Here is an 18,430-nt window from a genome sequence, read left to right as displayed (position 1 = left end):
ATTTTAATAAAGTGACAAGAAAGTGGGTACCTCTAAGCCACTTTTTATAAATCTATACACTATCCTAATTTATTTCTAAACATACATCAGGGGTCCCCAATCCCTGAGCTGCAGACCGGTACTAGTCTGCTGCCTGTTAGGAACCAGGCCACAAAGCAGGAGGTGAGCTGCACGCCAACGAGCATTATCACCTGAGCTCCACCTCCTGTCAGATCAGCAGTGGCATTACATTCTCATAGGAGCATGAACCCCATTGTGAACTGTGCATGTGAGCAATCAGGGCTGCATGCTCTATGAGAATCTAACTAATGCCTGATGATCTAAGGTGAAAGTTTCTTTCCTAAACCATATGCCCACCTCCACCCATCCCCCGATCCATGGAAAAATTGTCTTCCATTAAACCGGTCCCTGGCGCCAAAAAGGTTGCGGATCGCTGCTATAGATCCTTTGAATAAACTAAAACATATCATTTCCTTCTTTCAGTTGATTTCTCTGATCTGCAAAGTTCACAGAGAAGAATGTACAAAGCACTTTGACAACAGAGTGAACAAAAAAAGAAACTGAAGACAAAATGTAATAGCAAAATTCATGAGTCTACAGGGCTCACATTTCATCTGCTTCATATTCACAATACAATTTACTGTAGTAATTACATGTATGTTGTAGAAACCACTTCCTGCCCACAGAAGAAACCCTTTTAAGAACGAGTATGTCTGTATGGGTATTTTCTTAAGTCACCAAGATAACTTTTACTCCTTCAGTATATGAAATTTGTTAAGTGCTTGAAACAGTGCCATGGAAGAACTACAGTAGAACAAGAAGGAGTATTTGGTTCATTTTTAAATGGATATTGAAGAAAAATACAAAAACCTGAGAAAATGATTACACTGGTATTCACAGCATAGAAAAACTGATCCAGGTAATATCACCTACCAATCCCTTCCTGGATAACACTTGGTGAAATAGCTTTCTATTGTGATTACAGAAGATCATGTTCAGCAAGAAAATACAGGTTTCAGACTTTTTCATACTGATTTGCCTATCCCTTGTGGTATACGTAAGCTTTCATTTTTGACTTGAGGCTGCTGAGATTCTTAGCGAATATATTATTTTTGAGAAGGTTAAATTGCCCACTATCTGATGTCAATAACATGTATGATGATTGTCCCAGAAAAAAAATCTCTATTTTCTACATTATTTTTTCCAAATTAAATATTGAATAAAAATAAATAATGAAGCACAGCTGCTCTCAAATGGCTTCTTATTAACATAGCTGGAATTTAAAAATGTTTCAGCAACAATTCACTTTTACAGAGAATACTCTTGGTTAAATAAAATTGGGAAAACTGGTGAAATCCTGACTTTGTGAATTGAAGCCTGTACAGGCATTAGGTAACTGGATATAATCACCAGTGCTTTACACACAAACTTCTTGCCTCCCGCTAGAAGTTCCTTAAGGGCAGGGCTGCTATCTTAGTCATGTAACCCCAGAAATTCACGAGACCATGACTGGCACGTAGTAGGTGATCAAGACATTTTTCCATTTCATACAGAAGAAATCAACTTTACACAGGGTTTGTTATTAAGTTATATCCTGACATTCATATTTTTTCTATTTCTAGATAAATAAATCAAGCAACAGAAGTATATGGTTCCTCCAGAGCCACACAGCTTATCAGCGGCAGAACAGAGCCAGAATCTAGACAGAAACTTTGAATGGTGTTCTTTGGGTTGTCCTTCAATAATTTAAATAACAATTGACATATTCTTTTTTTGAGAAACATTGTTTTCTTATCAATTAGCTGGCCACATACTTCCTATATATATATTTTTTATTTATTTATTTATTTATTTTTTTCAAAAAAATCATAGCACAGACTTTCTAAGGCAAATTTTCTCTCAGGACCTCTATAAAATGCTCTGCCACTACATGCTAACTCAGAGAGACAAACCTTCCACTCCCTTTCGGAGACAGAAATGGTACGTGCTTGCGGTTTTTGGGTATTCACAGGACAGTTACTCTATCATATCATGCTGCTATCTCCTCATAGCATTTATACCCAGTCTGTCATTATTTTACGTGTTTGTATATTATTTGCCTCCTGCTAGAAGTTCCTTAAGGGCAGGGCTGCTATCTTAGTCATGTAACCCCAGAAATTCACGGGACCATGACTGGCACGTAGTAGGTGATCAAGACATTTTTCCTGAATAAGTGATTCATTCATAAGACCCGCTTACCAACTGGGCAATTTAGATACACTGCTTCCTTTTCTAAAGGGAGCAGAAGTTCACAAAACATAGCCACTTCTCAGATTAAACACCTCAAAGTAAAATATAACTTTTAAAGTTACACAAATGGAAGATGGCCATCATTTAAAGCAGTTCCTTTCCGAAGGTTATTAAGCACAAAAAGGGTGGAGATCTCTGGCTGTCTCTGAGACAGTCAGTGACAACTCAAAGGCATGAGACTTGCCGTGATCAGAGCTCAGGTAACCACTTCTTTACCCTACATATAGGTGGGTGCCTGCTCACATCTGTTCTGAAAAAAAGGCCTCTCTGTGCCTCAGTTTCTTCATCTGTAAAACTGGGTAATAATATAGCCTATCCCATAAGGTTAATATATCAATACGAAGATTTGAAATTACATAAAATATATGTTATACACACACACAGAGAGAGAGAGAGAGAGAGAGATACACTATCACAGTGCCTAGCACAGAGTGTTCATAGTAGTAATTGTTATCAGGTGTAATGGGCAGCCTATTATTGGTTTTTCCTCCCAAGTCACCCACTTTCCCACAAACGTATAATTTACGTTAAAATACAAAAGAGAAAGTCAAGTTCTTGCTACCTTCTAAAGTTGACACATTTTTTCAAAGCTATATTCTAACACCCATAATTACTATTAATTTTATAAAACTCCTTTCAAAACTCTGTTCAAGTACGTCAAATTAAAACTTTAAAACACTTACTCTCTAGAAAAGAGATTAAAATAAAAGTTAAAATGTTAATTTGACAAATGAGAAAGTTTTTATTGAGAACACCTTTCCCAACATGATATAAACAAGTAGTTTGAGAAAAGAGGTTTGGAAAAGTGTGTTAATGTCCCTCATCCTCTGATGCTGGGAGGAACATTAGTGGCACATTACAAAAAGCAATTTGTTAATATATTTAAAAAATGCTTTCAAATGTGTATACAACGGAGTGCAGTGGTGTGTGCCTATGGTCTCAGCTACTCAGGAAGAGCCCAGGAGTTCAAGGCTGCCATAAGCTATGATTACGCCACTGAACTCCAGGCTGGGTGATAGAGCAAGAACCTATCTCTAAATTAAAAAGAAAAAAAAAGGAAAAGAAGAGAAAACTGTTAAATATAAATGTAAAATTTTAATTAAAAAATATGTATACATCTATATACTTGGAATTCCAGTTCTTGTAATTTATTCTAAAATTATAACTGTTACAAACTTAGATATAACAATTACGCTGACTGTTTAAAAGAATAAAAAGCTGAAAACAAGCTGAAAGTGTAACAGTTTATCTAATTGTTGGTAGAAATATACAATAAAATGCTTTAATTTAATAATAAATAAAATGTTAAAGATGTGGAAAATAATTACAATATACAAAGTTAAAAAAAGGTGCAAGACGTATAGGGTAAAATTTTTACTTAAAGAGACTATGTGTACATCTTATTCACAATACATCTGTATAGTATTCAATATGTTTAAGATACTGTTCTAAGCACTTTACAAATATTAACTAATTTAATCTTGATTTTAACCCTATAAGAAAATGATATTATTATTATTATTATTATTATTATTATTATTGCCACTTTACAAATGAGGAAAATGGAGGCACAAAAAGAGCGGCACAGCTACCTGATGCCACACAGCTAGTAAATGGACATATCAGGACTTGAACTCAAGTATTCTGGCTCCACAGTCCATGCTTTTATTCACGGATTATTTTTCCTAAGGTTGATTTTTGCCTATCCATATGTTTAATATGCTACAGTGAATTTGTATTATTTTCATTATAATCAAAGTGATTTTAAGTGTATTGTAAGAGATACATATTTTAAAAGAGCATTTCCTGGGTAACTGTTTCCAACAGCTACATGTTTTTTTCTTGCCATAGCATGTTTTTATTTTCATGAAAAATGTCCTAAACATAAATAATCAGTACAGATGTACAAAATTTTTATTTAATACAATTTTATCTAATCTGCATTCTCCTATTTCTTATTAGCTTTAACAGAAAAAGGAGCTTCCCGTTAATTATACAGTTTTTATGTTTTTTTAAATAAAATAGAGTTTGCATCACAGAAATTTTATACTTTTCTTATCTAAAATGTTTTCTAGGTTAACAGTTTAATTGTAATCATCCATTGCCTACCTATTATAAAGAAAGAAAGTAATAAACATGTAATAAATCTAAACAATTCTGAGTAGGATTAACACCGAGGTGAGTTTATGGCCGTTGCTAGTCTGATACTATTCCAGTATTTGGGGACATGGACATTCTTTTAGAATAAGACCAGTCTATACACCGGGGCCTGTCGTGGGGTGGGGGAAGCGGGGAGGGATAGCATTAGGAGATATACCTAATGTAAATGACGAGTTAATAGGTGCAACATACCAACATGGCACATGTATACATATGTAACAAACCTACACGTTGTGCACATGTACCCTAGAACTTAAAGTATAACTAAAAAAAAAAAAAAAAAGAAAATGAAGATAAGGAAGAAAAAATAAATAAATAAAATTGAAAAAAAATAATAATCCTATTGGTATCCATAAGGAAAGTATCATTGTCACACACAACCTAACAAATAAGGCAAAAACCTAAAGGCAAGTTGTACTCCAAATGAGAACAATGTACTTCTGATATTTAAAACACAGTTTGCAAAACATCCAAAGTTTTCAAATTTTATTTATGAGACATCGTTTTGAAATGTGCCATGCGGGTTTTAAGATAACCTCTCCGCGCAGCTTTCACAATGATCATAACTAACACTGTGACACAGTTCAGTTGAATTTCAAAACCGATTGTTCATATATTCAGGGAGATTTGCAATATAATCTATTTCCAGATTATGAAAAAGAGCAGCCTTTCAAGAAGTCTCAATATGACCCCAAGGTGTTCTTCAAATTCAAAGCATTTTAGTTCCCTCAAACATTTCTGAAAATTTAGAAATTACCAGATAAGTTATTCCTTAATCCAATCCTCGATTAAGATGTACAAGCACATAGATTCTTTCTAAGTACAAACCTTCCAAAATCGGAAAATATCCTTCTTATACGCCATTGCTCTTATGGCTTTGATACCCAGGGGATCTCCAACTAAACTGGTTGACTAAAGGCAGTACTTCCAGGGTGTATATAACTAACATTAAAAATATGTCACTAGTTATCAGGGATGCAATTTTTCAACAAGTTCTTTGATCTGTATCACTTCTTTTCACTTACAATTACGTAACCTGGTGCAAAAAACTTCCAAGAACATTTAAAACTAATCACACCCAAATTTAAAAGTTGTATTTGCCCTATCTGAACTAACATTCATGTTGCAATAGTTCTGTTGCATTTTCACTCTGTAATAAGATGTTAAAATAATATTCTTCCTCTCACTTTTGACTAAGGCCCTTGGATAGGTACGAACCACTCCCAAATTCCATGTTTGTGGTATAATTTTTAAAAGTACATTTGGTCTTTGTCCCGAGTTCTTGGCACAGTGTTTCACAAACCCTTGGAATTTCCTGAATGATAAAAGTGTCTTTTGTGATTCATACAAACCCCTTTGGACCATACCTGAATTTATGCCAGCAAGGTGGTTCATGGATGTGGGGTGGGGAGACTGGCTGGATGGCTTCTGGATGGAGGCTGGCTGCCAGAAAAACCAATTATGTAATTAGGGGGTTGGAACTTTCACCTTCCCAATCTCTGGGCAGAGGAAGGGGACTAGAGATTGAGATCAATCACATGGCCAATGATTTAACCAATTATATCCATAAAATGAAACCTAGATAAAAACTCTCAGCAATAAGGCTTGGAGAGCTTCCTGGTTGGTGAACATATTGATATGCTAGAAAGACCAGTTAGAGAGGGCACAGAAGCTCTGTACCCAGGACCCCTCCAGACCTTGCTGCCCTGAGTATCTCTTCATCTGGCTGGTCATTTGTATCCTTTATAATAAAATGTCATTGTAATTATAGTAACTATAGCGCTTTCCTAAGTCTTGTATCAATTCTAACAAATTTTTGAACCCGACGGGAACTTCCATATTTACACTCAAACTGAGCAGAAGAGCAGGTAGCATGGGGAGCCAGGATGTCCAGCTAGCATCTGAAGGGAAGGCAAGTGTATGAGACTGAGCTTCTTAACCTGTGGTGTCTGCACAAACTCACAGAAGTGAACCGAATTGTAAGACACCCAGTTGGTGTCAGGGACCACCAAAAAGACCTTAAAGGAGGTGATCAAGAACTTCTTTTGCAACCCTGACCTGGACAGCACCTCTAAGGTTGGAGAGATTGGGAGGAGAGGTGTGAAGTTATAACAGCTCGCGGTATTCCTTGGGGGCAGGGAGTGATTTTCTGCACCTCATGCCCAAGGAAAGGGATATCAGAGAGATTCATATGTGTCTCCTAGAATGAAAGTGAGCCCACACCTGAGAAATCTAAAGCGGAAGAGACTGCCTGGCAACCTGCTCTGACAACATTGCCAAGAGTGGTCCCTGCACTGGGGGCAAAATGCAATCACAGAATGTGTGGGGCAAAGGGCATGGGACTATTTCCCCTGGGTCAGACATGGGCCACACTTGAGAGGGCCAGCAGTTGTCTTAAATTCTGCCCGAGGGTCCTTGAGACAGGGTAGAGACACCAGCAGTGTCTGGGAAATGAGGGGAGAAACGTAAGTGACCAAGCAAAGAGGTTTATTCACCCACATCACGGAACTCAGGGGAGAGATTCCCAGCAACACTACAGAAGGTCTCCAAAGAACCCACAAAAACACCCACATCTGCCTGGAGTGTCCCTGAGGGGCTGTCCGTGACTGCTACACTCAATTATGACTTCTCCTGTTCCTTACCTCCTTGCTCTTTCTTTTCTGCAGGAGCCAGTGCATTGGGAGGCTGGATTATTGCCCTGGACTGGACTGAGACTGCTCTGGGGGCACTAAAAGTAACCAGATAAATAAATGTATTTATACCTAAAAGATGCCAGAAAAGTCATGAGATATGGCCTCTTTTTGGTCAAAGAAGGTGGGAAGGGGTGAACAAGCCCAATAGTACTGAAGCTAAAAACAGAATACTTTGAAGAAACCTAGTTATTCAATGAGATAAACATCTTCCTCAAATTTGCCAGCATTGCTAATATGTATTGTTTTATTATGTGCTGCACATATTTAATCTACATGATAACCCTATCAACTATATCAAATACAACTCATCAAATACAACTATATCATCTTTGTATTTGACAAGAAAACTAAAACTTAAAGAAATGAAATAGCTTACCAATACTGCACATGACTGAGGAATAGAGCTGGTATCTGAACCCAGATCTCACTGACCCAGAGATAGTGCCCTTATTTAATGCATCATGTTGACTTGTCCACTGCATATAGGTTTTTAAAATCGTATTGACAAATTGCATAACGATGGTTAAGCCCATGTGACTCCTTTTGAAATTGTTATTATATACTTAAGTTCATTAGCTTGTACTTTGAATAATGAGTGGGGTAACTTTCAATAATGAATAGAGTGCATGTGAGACATGGCCACTGAGAAGACGAATTCCCACCTCTGTCTTAGCACTGCTCCTATTCACACAGCCTTGTTACCATTTTATGCATCTCAATTTCTTTATCAAGATGGTGTGATTTCCACTGTCATATAACTTGATCATGGCTAATTTAAATAGATGCCTTTAAGTGGCTGCCTGATTTACCATTTGACAGGAGAGGAAATATTTAGTGAAAGAACACCTAATGTACAATTTTCCTTACAACATTAGTCTTGTCAGAACCTAGTTTTACAATAATTTTTAATTATATACCTTTGGGCTTCAAATATATTTTGTTATTCATTTATTCTTGAGAAATGAAAGGAAGTCTGACATTTCTTGCATACATACATAGTATAGTTTTTGCTATTGTTGCTCAGTAGAACAGATGTGGATATCATCTATTATTATTACTGTCATTATTATTAGTAGTATCCTCCCTCTCACATCAAATTACCATGGCTACTATGAGTTGGAGGAGGGTTTACAACATGTCAAACATTCTACAGGATTTATCATATTTTGAGGCCACAAGGTCCTCTCAGGACTTCGAGGGCATCCATGTGTATGTCTATACACATTTCCTTCACCATTCCTGAGCTTCCCACTCTGAATTTTATATGCAGTCGGCAACACACTTGGGAATGTTTCAAAATGAATGACTCCATACTATGTAACATATAAAGAGATTATTATTGTTGTCTTCAATTATCTCAAATCCCAAGGATCGTAATAAATGAAGTCTTAGGAATAATGAAATAATAAATTTTCATTTAGAAGGAGCTGCAATCTGAATATCCTTAATACCTGCCATCAGTCTTACTCCTAAACTTCCTAGGACATGGGTGATATTGCCCTTGAATGTCCTCGGGGCTGTCAGTAAGATTAAATCTTCGGTCTTTACTGATGTAAATTTTTAACTCAAGGGAATATAAGACATTCTTTCTGAAACAAAAGGTGACAGACAAAAATGGTTTAAGAAATCACTCTTTAGAACTATATTAGTGATAGATCTCCTAAGGGTTCTTTTACCAGATTGAAAGTTCCTTAAGATCATGTACCTAACAAGCACAGTGCCACAACATATGCTTCTTTCATCAATGTTAGATTTTATTTTTAAAGGCGAGGCAGAGGAAGAGACTGAGGCAGAGTTGAGAGAGATGATGAGGAAAGGGATTCATCTCCATATCAACTTCTCAGTGCCTAGAAGTTGTGCACTACCCTTAAAGTTCTCACCTGCTTAAGAATCTCTGCTATTCTAGCCCGGCACAGTGTCTCACGTCTGTAATCCTAGCACTGTGGGAGGCTGAGGCAGGCGGATCACTTGAGGTCAGACGTTCGAGACTAGCCTGGACAGCATGGTGAAACCCCATCTCTTCTAAAAATGCAAAAATTAGCCAGGCATGGTGGTGCACGCTTGTAATCTCAGCTACTTGGGAGGCTGGGGCAGGAGGATCACTTAAGCCCAGAAGGCAGAGGTTGCAGTGAGCCATGATTGTGCCACTGCACTCCAGCCTGGGCGACAGAATGAGACTCCGTCTCAAAAACAAAGAACCTCTGCTATTCTGAACATCCAATCCAGCAAACAAAGACTGTAGTCTGGATTCCCCACTACCCAATAGCTTTGCTCACGTGTTGAGCTCCTACCCTTCCAGAGGCCCCACCTCATTTCCCTTCATTCTGCTATAGAATTGTGAATTATTGATTGTTTTGCCTTATCTGTCCCTCGATCCCTCAGGCTAATCAGAATTAAACACTAACTGCAGCTAGCTTTTCTGTAAAATTTGTCAAATGAAATAAAACTTTATTACTCACTAAGTATCAATCATTATTTGCTCTGGGAAAGCTGTTATTTGCAAAGTGGTGGAATCTAAAGTTAATTCCTCGGGCCATTCTCTCCAGCTGAAAAAGCATTATTAACCCAGCCCTCTATTTTAAGGGCACAAATTATTATGTTCGATGTCACTTTTTAAAATGATTGAACCCATTTGTCTTGTGGATAAAAATAATTTACAGACTATTATAATTTTAGATAAAAGATTTTGTAATTAATGAAAAATCATTACCTTACACATAAATATACCATAAACTTGTCTTTTGGTGCTCTCACATAATGTCTCACATGCAAGGAAATAAATGCACAGATAGGGACTAACCCAGGCATTTCTTTTTTTTTTTTAATGTTTTTTATTTTACTTGAAGTTCTGGGATACACGTGCAGAATGTGCAGGTTTGTTACATAGGTATACCTGTGCCATGGTGGTCTGCAGTACCTATTGACCCATCCTCTAAGTTCCTTCCCCTCGCCCCCGACCCCTCAACAGGTCCTGGGTGTGTCATGTTCCCCTCCCTGTGCCCATGTGTTCTCATTGTTCAACTTCCAATTATGAGTGAGAACATGTGGTGTTTGGTTTTCTCTTCCTGTGTTAGTTTGCTGAGGATGATGGCTTCCAGCTTCATCCATGTCCCTGCAAAGGACATGATCTCATACCTTTTTATGGCTGTGTAGTATTCCATGGTGTATATGTACCATATTTTCTGTATCCAGTCTATCATTGATGGGCATTTGGGTTGGTTCTGTGACTTTGCTAATGTAAATGATGCTGCAGTAAACATACGTGTGCATGTGCCTTTACAGTAGAATGATTTATATTCCTTTGAGTATATACCCAGTAATGGAATTGCTGTAACCCAGGCACTTCTTGACCACCTTTTAAACTAGGATAGAACTATCCAACATTTCAGACATATTTCCTAATACCTGCTATATAAATACAAAAAAGTAGTGAGAATTATAGTTATATAATGACAAAAATGATTACAGCATTAAATGCCACTCCCTTGAAGTACTGATTTGTTATAATACTATATTTCCAAAAGCTTTCTTTTATCTTAAAGAAATACTCTGTCCAGTATGTGTTTGTATTTCTCATGTTCTGAATACTCACATATATTCACAGTCAGTGACACCTAGTGTGACAAACACACCCATGCTGTCTTGGCCAACAGTATTACTCTATCATGCTAAAAATACTCTCAGGCAATGGATATGCTAACTTACTAGGAGCTGAATGTATTCCAAAACATATACTATTTATTTAGCTGTAGCCTCAGTTCTGCCCTTTATTTTGTGCACTGTAAACCATTTTGATCCATAGTAGCCAAAAAGAAATTTACATATGATAGTACACAGAAAAATTTACCAGATTCAGCTAAAGCTGTTATTGAAGTGTATAGGAAAATGTTTAATCTTTAATATAATGGAATGGAAGAAAACCTGAAAATTAATGAGCTAAATCCATCTCAAAAATTTACAAAAATAACAGTAAAACAAATGCAAATAAAGTGAAAAAAGAGAGGTGGCAAAGATAACAGAAATTAAAGAAACAGAAAACAAACAAAACTTAGAAAGGATCAATGAAGCTAAAAATTGGATCTTGAAAATGATTGTAAAATTGATAATCCCTTGGCAAGATAAATGAAGAATAAAAGGGAAAAAGAAAAGTAGTCATGTTAGAAATGAAAGAGGGGACATCACTACAAAATCTATGAGAGTGTATCGTAACGTGTGATAAGGAATTTGAAAACATAAAGAAAATGGATAAGTTTCTAAAATACAACAAAATTGACAAAAGAAACAAAAAATTTCAATAATTTCAATAGTTTTAATAATTTTATAAAGTAAATCTGTGATTTAAAAATTTTTCCCAAAAAATGTCAGGCCCAGGTAGCTTCATTGGAAAATACTACCAAACATTTAAAGGGAAAAACAAAGCCAACTTTGTACACTCTTCCAGTGAATAGATAAAGAGGGAACTTTTCTCAACTTATTTTAGGTCAGTATAACCTTGGTATTACATTCTAACAATAAACTGGTGCAAAAGGAAAATTTCAACTCAGTTTCACTTATGAACATAAATGCAAAAATCCTAAACAAAATATCAACCCACCATATCCAGTAATACATAGAACAAATGATACATCTTGACCAATTGGGGATTTTTCTCTGAGGGCCTACCATTTTGGGTTTTATGGTCTACAATCATATAAATGATTAGATGCAAAGTCTATGGACTATTCAATTTAGCTGGTAAAATTATTCACTCCTTAAAAGCAAGAATTTTTTAAAAAGCAATACCTTCTATGAAACAGTGAACTAGAAAATAAAATACACCCTACAAGACAAACTAAGAGAAAAACAATCTCTTTGTCTTGAATATGGATGGAGGTGGGTGATTTGGGGGCTGAATTGACAGGATCTGTGTGGTCAAAAAAATCCAAGCCAAAATATTAATATCTAGTAATCCAAGGTTGCCACAGCCTACAGTTTTAGACAAAGCAAACTCAAATTCTCTCTGCAGTAAAGCACTTTAAATGTGAAGTTCAAAGAATTCCTACGGATAAAATCCCATGGATTATGAGCTCAAATGTAAATACGATCAAACACATGAGGAAATAAGCAACCAGAATGCAGAGAGCAGAAAATAACAGAATCAAAGACCGCTGACACTGCATTTAGCAGATATCTAATATAATTGTATTAGTCGGGGTAATCTAGAGGGACAGAACTAATAGAACTATATATATATATACACACACACACACACACATATATACATTAAAATATTAATCTATTTTGGCAACACCCACACAGACACATCCAGGATTAATACTTTGTATCCCCCAATCCAATCAAGTTGATACTCAGTATTAACCATCACAATTAACCATCACAAGTCCACCCCTTGTCAACTTGGATCCATACACATCTCTTGAGATCATACATAATCTTCAAATAAAGACAATAATGAGGTCATAATTATGCCTAACATAATACAATTATCCTTCATACAACTGGAAACACACCAATCCCCAACCCAAAAATACTATTACATAAAGGTAGTGATACTTAAATGCTGATATGAAGTCAATAAATCTTATGTCACATGATAAAGGAAAAGGAAATAAAATGAAGATATTTTCTTAGTACAAGTCTATACATGCACAAACACGTTTTTAACAAAAAAAGGAGGAAATAAACTCATGACAGTTACAGTCCTCATTTCTGTAGCTGGTCACATGATCACAGCTGGTATTGCTGACTACCTTCTTCTACTACCCATTCTGTATTCCCTTTGCCTTCAGCAAGCACCTTGGCAGGTCGTGGTTTTTTCCCCTGGTGGAGTGACCCAAACCTCCATTCCTGAAGGGTCTGGGTCATTTGTAGTCCTGCCTGATTTGGGCTGTTTTAGTTTCCCATTGACCTTAATCACAGGGCATGGTAATACTAAGAGACGCCCTAATGGATCACCTATATTCCATGCATGCTCTTCCTTACCTCCGATATGGAGTGGTAGACTGATTTCATCTTGATAGTCCAGGTCAATTACCCCAGCCAACACTGAAACTCCCTTGTTAGTCTGTTGACTTAAAGGCAGGAGGAGCCCAAAGTGTCCAGGTGGTTATCTTAACTTGCAGTTTAATGGAATTGTTGTTGTGTCTCCTGGTGGCAGTGTTCCTCTCTCTGGAACTAAGACCTCTAGCCCAGCAGAACGTAACTTGAACAGGGAGCAAAAATTTTGCAAGTAGATCACTAGGGGTGACAGTGAGTGGTGCCACTTCCACTTCCACCCCTTGATTCCTGGACCTGTTATTCAGGGATATGGGAGAAATAGTACCATATATTGAGCGCTGATTCAGAGCATACTTGGCCTTCTGGAGAACTTTGCCCCACCCCTGCACATTATCGTCACCTAGTTCATGTTGTAATTCTGACCTCAAAGATCATTCTACCGTTTTATCAATCAAAAGCCATTCCACTGTTCTATCAATCCAGCTGTGCTCCTGGACTCGATTTGCTAATATTTTTTGAGGGATTTTGTATCTATGTTCATCAGGGATATTGGTCTAAAGTTTTCTTTTTTCACTGTGTCTCTGTCAGGTTTTGGTATCAGAATGATGCTGGCACAGGAGGCTGGGGATCGGAAGACTATTGGGTACTATGCTGACAATCTGGGTAATGAAATAATGTGTACACCAAACCCCAGATGCAATTTATCCATGTAACAAACCTGCATATGTACCTCCTAAGCCTAAAATAAAAGTTGGAAGGAAAGGAAAAACATATATGAAAACATTACTGAGAGGTAGTACAAGCAGCTTAATTGTGATCAGAGAACATTGCATGCATGATACAGATTCTTTGAAATTTGATGAAAATTGCTTTACAGCTGATCTGCTAAATGGTTAATTTTTGTAAATAATTAATGTAGCTCAAGAATACTAAGAACACATGGACACAGGAAGGGGAACATCACACACTGGGGCCTGTTGTGGGGTGGGGGGAGGGGGGATGGATAGCATTAGGAGATATACCTAATGCTAAATGACGAGTTAATGGGTGCAGCACACCAACATGGCGCATGTATACATATGTAACAAACCTGCAAGTTGTGCACATGTACCCTAAAACTTAAAGTATAATAAAAAAAAATACTATGTATTTTTGCATTCACTGGAGTGTTCTGTACTTTTGTAGTAGATCAAGTAGCTGGTCATGTTGTTCACATGTATTTCTTTTTTCCATGTGCTTATTTTTTCATTTGCCATTTACTTCTGTCAATCATTGCTTTTTGCATTTTGACACTATGTTATTAAGCATGCCACAAACTATTCCTGGTATGTCGAACATCTTTGTTATATAGTATATGACCATCTCAATGAATAGAGAATAATCATGCTATGAAATCCAACACCCACTCATGAATAATAAAAACAAATTTTTATCTAACTATAAATAAAAGAAAACTTATTTTGTCCAACAAGGAAGATATCAAAAATAAACATAAAATCTTAAAGCACTCATTTAAAATCAGAAGCAATACAAGGATGATTTTCATTACCACTAACATTCAACATTATACTGGAAGTTCATGTCAATGCAATAATACAGCAATAAGATATAAAATATGTAAGGATTGGAAATGAAGAAACAAAACTGTCATTTTTCAGATGATAGAACAGTCCACAAAGAAACCTGGAAAGATGTACATATAAATTATTCAAATTATGAAGAAATTTTATCCTGTTTGCCAGATGTAAGAACAAATATAAAAGTTAGCTGCATTCCTATAAATCAAGAAGAAATTGTTAGAAAACTTATATACGGAAATATACTTATAACAGTTGCACAAAAACATAAAGAAACAGTGGAATTCTGGAGCCAGTTTGTACAGCTTGCAAGAAGTCACTGTTAAATTTTTTTTTTTTTTTTTTTTTTGAGACGGAGTCTCGCTCTGTCGCCCAGGCTGGAGCGCAGTGGCGCAATCTCGGCTCACTGCAAGCTCCGCCTCCTGGGTTCACGCCATTCTCCTGCCTCAGCCTCCCGAGTAGCTGGGACTACAGGCGCCCGCCACGACGCCCGGCTAATTCTTTGTATTTTTAGCAGAGACGGGGTTTCACCGTGGTCTTGATCTCCTGACCTCGTGATCCGCCCGCCTCGGCCTCCCAAAGTGCTGGGATTACAAGTGTGAGCCACCACGCCCAGCCTAGTCACTGTTAAATTTTTAAGTATTTTGTGAGCCAGTTGTTAAATATGATCATAAATAAAAATTAAATTATATAAACTTATAATTACTAATAATTATTATTACATTTTGCAATTATTTACATTGTTGAGGTTACTGGCATCTATTGTTTCTGTTTAGTGGGAACACTATATAATGGCACACTACTCCACATCTCTTCTCAACTCCCCCATTCTGTGATGTCATGTCAATAACTTGATATTGGCCACAGCAGGAGAATTTACAGCATGGAAATCAGCAAATCTACAAGTTGTTCCGCTTCTCCCACTCCCCAGATAACCTATTGTTAAACATTTACTGGCACATCACCAAATCAAAGAACAAATCTATCACAAGATTTGAAAGACCTCTATGGAAAAAAAAAATAAATTTATTGAGCACCTACTATATACCAGGGACTATTCCAGGAAATAATCAGGCAGATGAAACTCTTTGTTATCATTTATATCAAGGAGAAGCAACATGTAATATGAGGTTAAGAACTATGGTAGTAAAATAGAAATATTCTAGAATCGGGTGGGGTTTCTTTTTAAATAGTCTGGATGGTAAAGATTTCATTGAGAAGGAAAAAGCCAATTAAAAGCCTAAATAAAAAGAGGAATAAATCTAAATAAATTGAAAAGTATAACACATTCACAGATTAAAACCCCAAAATATTTCAAATTTGGGGAATTTGAATCTGTGAATGTGTTATACTTTTGCATTTCATAAAATCTGTAACTTTATCACAAATTTATCTATACATGGATTGCCAGTCAAAATCTCAAAAGTTTTTGGTAGAACTTCATCATCTAATCCTAAAATTTACATGAAAGAACAAAAGTCCAAAATAGTCAAAGTTTCTGAAGAGCAAAGTTGGGAACTCCTGCCCTAATAATTATTAATATAGTTATATATACAATAATATATAAGAATACTATAGATACAATAACATATAGTATTAATTTATTGTAAGGGTATAGTGATTAATAAAATATGGTATTAGCGTGAGTACAGAGCCCAGAAACAGATCTCACAGATTTGTAAAATTGATATGCCAGAGATAGCATAAGAAATCTGTGAAAGAATGGGGAAAGGCTATTATAACTAGTGTCTAGGTAAAGCTTTAAAACAGACGAAAACTTGGGAACATATCTCCACAATCTTTTACAGAAGAATTTCTTAAATAAGAAACACAATCCATAGAGGAAAGAAACTTAGGAATTCAACTACATTAAAATTACAAACTTTTGTTTATCAAAAGAAACGTCGAAGAAATGAAAAACAAGCCACAGTAAAATTATATGATGTCTGGCATTTGCTTGGCGGGGAGGTGGTGAATTGTGAGTACCTGTTTGGTGAAGTAAGAGTAACCATGAATTGATGAAAGGGATACTGTTGTAGCTGAGCAGTGGGTACCACTATTCTATCTACTTTTACATGTGTTTGAAATGGCCACAATTTGCAGAAAACATTGACAACACATACTGAAAAAAAAGATTAACATTCAAAGCATTTAAACAACTCCTAAAATGTTAATTAAAAAAAGGATTCAGTAGAAAAGAAAATGGCCACAAGATAGAAATATGTTTTCTACACAAGAGGCATATTGTCACAGGATCCTTCAGGTGTTGATTCGCCAGCTGGAAACCTCTGTGGCCAGGGGCACCTTTGCCCAAGTTTTTACTCGAGCCTGCTGGGGTCATTGCACCCACTCAGACTGGCAGACTGTGCTCAGCTCACATTACTGGTCTGACTCTCATGCCGGTCAAGGGCAAGCCAGGCGTGAGTGGCGAGGGGTGTGTGAGCAATTGAGTATGGGGTCCAGTCACTGCGCAGAGCCATGCACACTGGCTGTGGTGGGGTGCTTAGCTCCAGGTTCTGAGAAGGGTGCCGGCTCCCCGTGAGGCTGTGACTGGACCAGGTGTACCATAAGCAGCTTCCACGGCTGGCACTGGGGAACACAATGGCGCCCAGAAGCTTGAAGATGCCGGGAACTGCAGAGCCCCAGAGAGGGTGTCACAGCCCTGGCTTGGTGAGCTCCTAGGTCTAGGCTTCCCAAGGGGCCACAGCTTTTCTCTCCTTCTCTCTTCTCTCCTTCTTGTCACCTGCAACATGGCAAGCAAGGGGCATGCTTCAGCCCTGTTTGTGTTATTGCTCTTTTAGCCCCACCATTTGGCAGGTCCTGAGTTCTTGTCCTGTGTCCAGGAAAAATGAGGTATGCAGAAAAGTGGAAGGTGAGCAAGATGAAGAGGGGCTTTAGTGAGTGACAGAACAGCTAAGAGGAGACCCTCAGTGGGTAGCTCCCATCTGCGGGCAGGGCATCCCGACAAGTATTGAGCTCTCAGTAGAGAGGAGACCCCCAGGGGGTAGCCCCTCTCTGCAGCTGGTACTCCCAATATCTGCCCAACTCTCAACAGAGGAGACCCTGGAGTGCTCCTCTCTCAGCAGAGAGAAGACCCTATAGTGGGTAGCTCCTCTCTGCAGCTGGTAGTCCTGATGTCTGCCCAAATCTCAGCAGAGAAGAGACCCTGGAGTGGGTCACTCCTCTCCACAGGCAGGTCATCCAGTCATCTACTTGAGTCTGGCTGAGTTCAGAGTTTTCATGGGCTTCAAAGAGGAGGAAGTGAGTACTAATTGGTTAATGGGTGGCCATGGGTGGGCCCAGAAAAAGCATCATATGTTCCCATTCTTGTCCATCAGCCAGGCCCCCAGGCTTCAGGCCCTCCCTGGTTTGAAGATGGGGCTTCACAGGGGACCCACCCCTTTCTGCCTAGGAGCCTATCTGCCTCCCGTCATTGCCCAGGCTCTTTGTGAAGAGGAGTGCCTGAAGGCCCTGGCAGCCACCCTTAGCCTCCCTCCCATGCTTGTCAGTGCCCAGCGACTGGAGGGGCCGAGGCGGCAGGAGTCTAGTATGTTAGCATTGCCCCAAGTGGCTGGGTTGTGACAGCACCCAGACGCAGCCTCAACTTTGCTCGAAGATGGGAGTGAGCATCAGGATGGGGGAGAGGCCAGGCAGCAGGGGCAGGCACTTCCAAGCTGCAGGGAAGGGGGGCTTCCCAGGCTGTCAAGAACACAG

General features: G+C 38.0%; 1 protein-coding gene across 4 annotated transcripts in view; it reads right to left on the bottom strand.

Annotated features, from left to right (window-relative positions):
- The window catches only part of TMEM117 (transmembrane protein 117), a 566,844-nt gene that overhangs the window by 344,697 nt on the left and 203,717 nt on the right, over positions 1-18,430 (bottom strand). The gene's annotated exons all lie outside the window — the stretch shown is intronic.

This window comes from Hylobates moloch, unplaced genomic scaffold (assembly GCF_009828535.3).
Source record: "Hylobates moloch isolate HMO894 unplaced genomic scaffold, HMol_V3 SCAFFOLD_13, whole genome shotgun sequence".
In the NCBI taxonomy this organism is placed as follows: Eukaryota; Metazoa; Chordata; class Mammalia; order Primates; family Hylobatidae; genus Hylobates; species Hylobates moloch.
The sequence above is the reverse complement of the archived record's forward strand: the minus strand, read 5'-3'. Positions and strand labels throughout refer to the sequence as shown.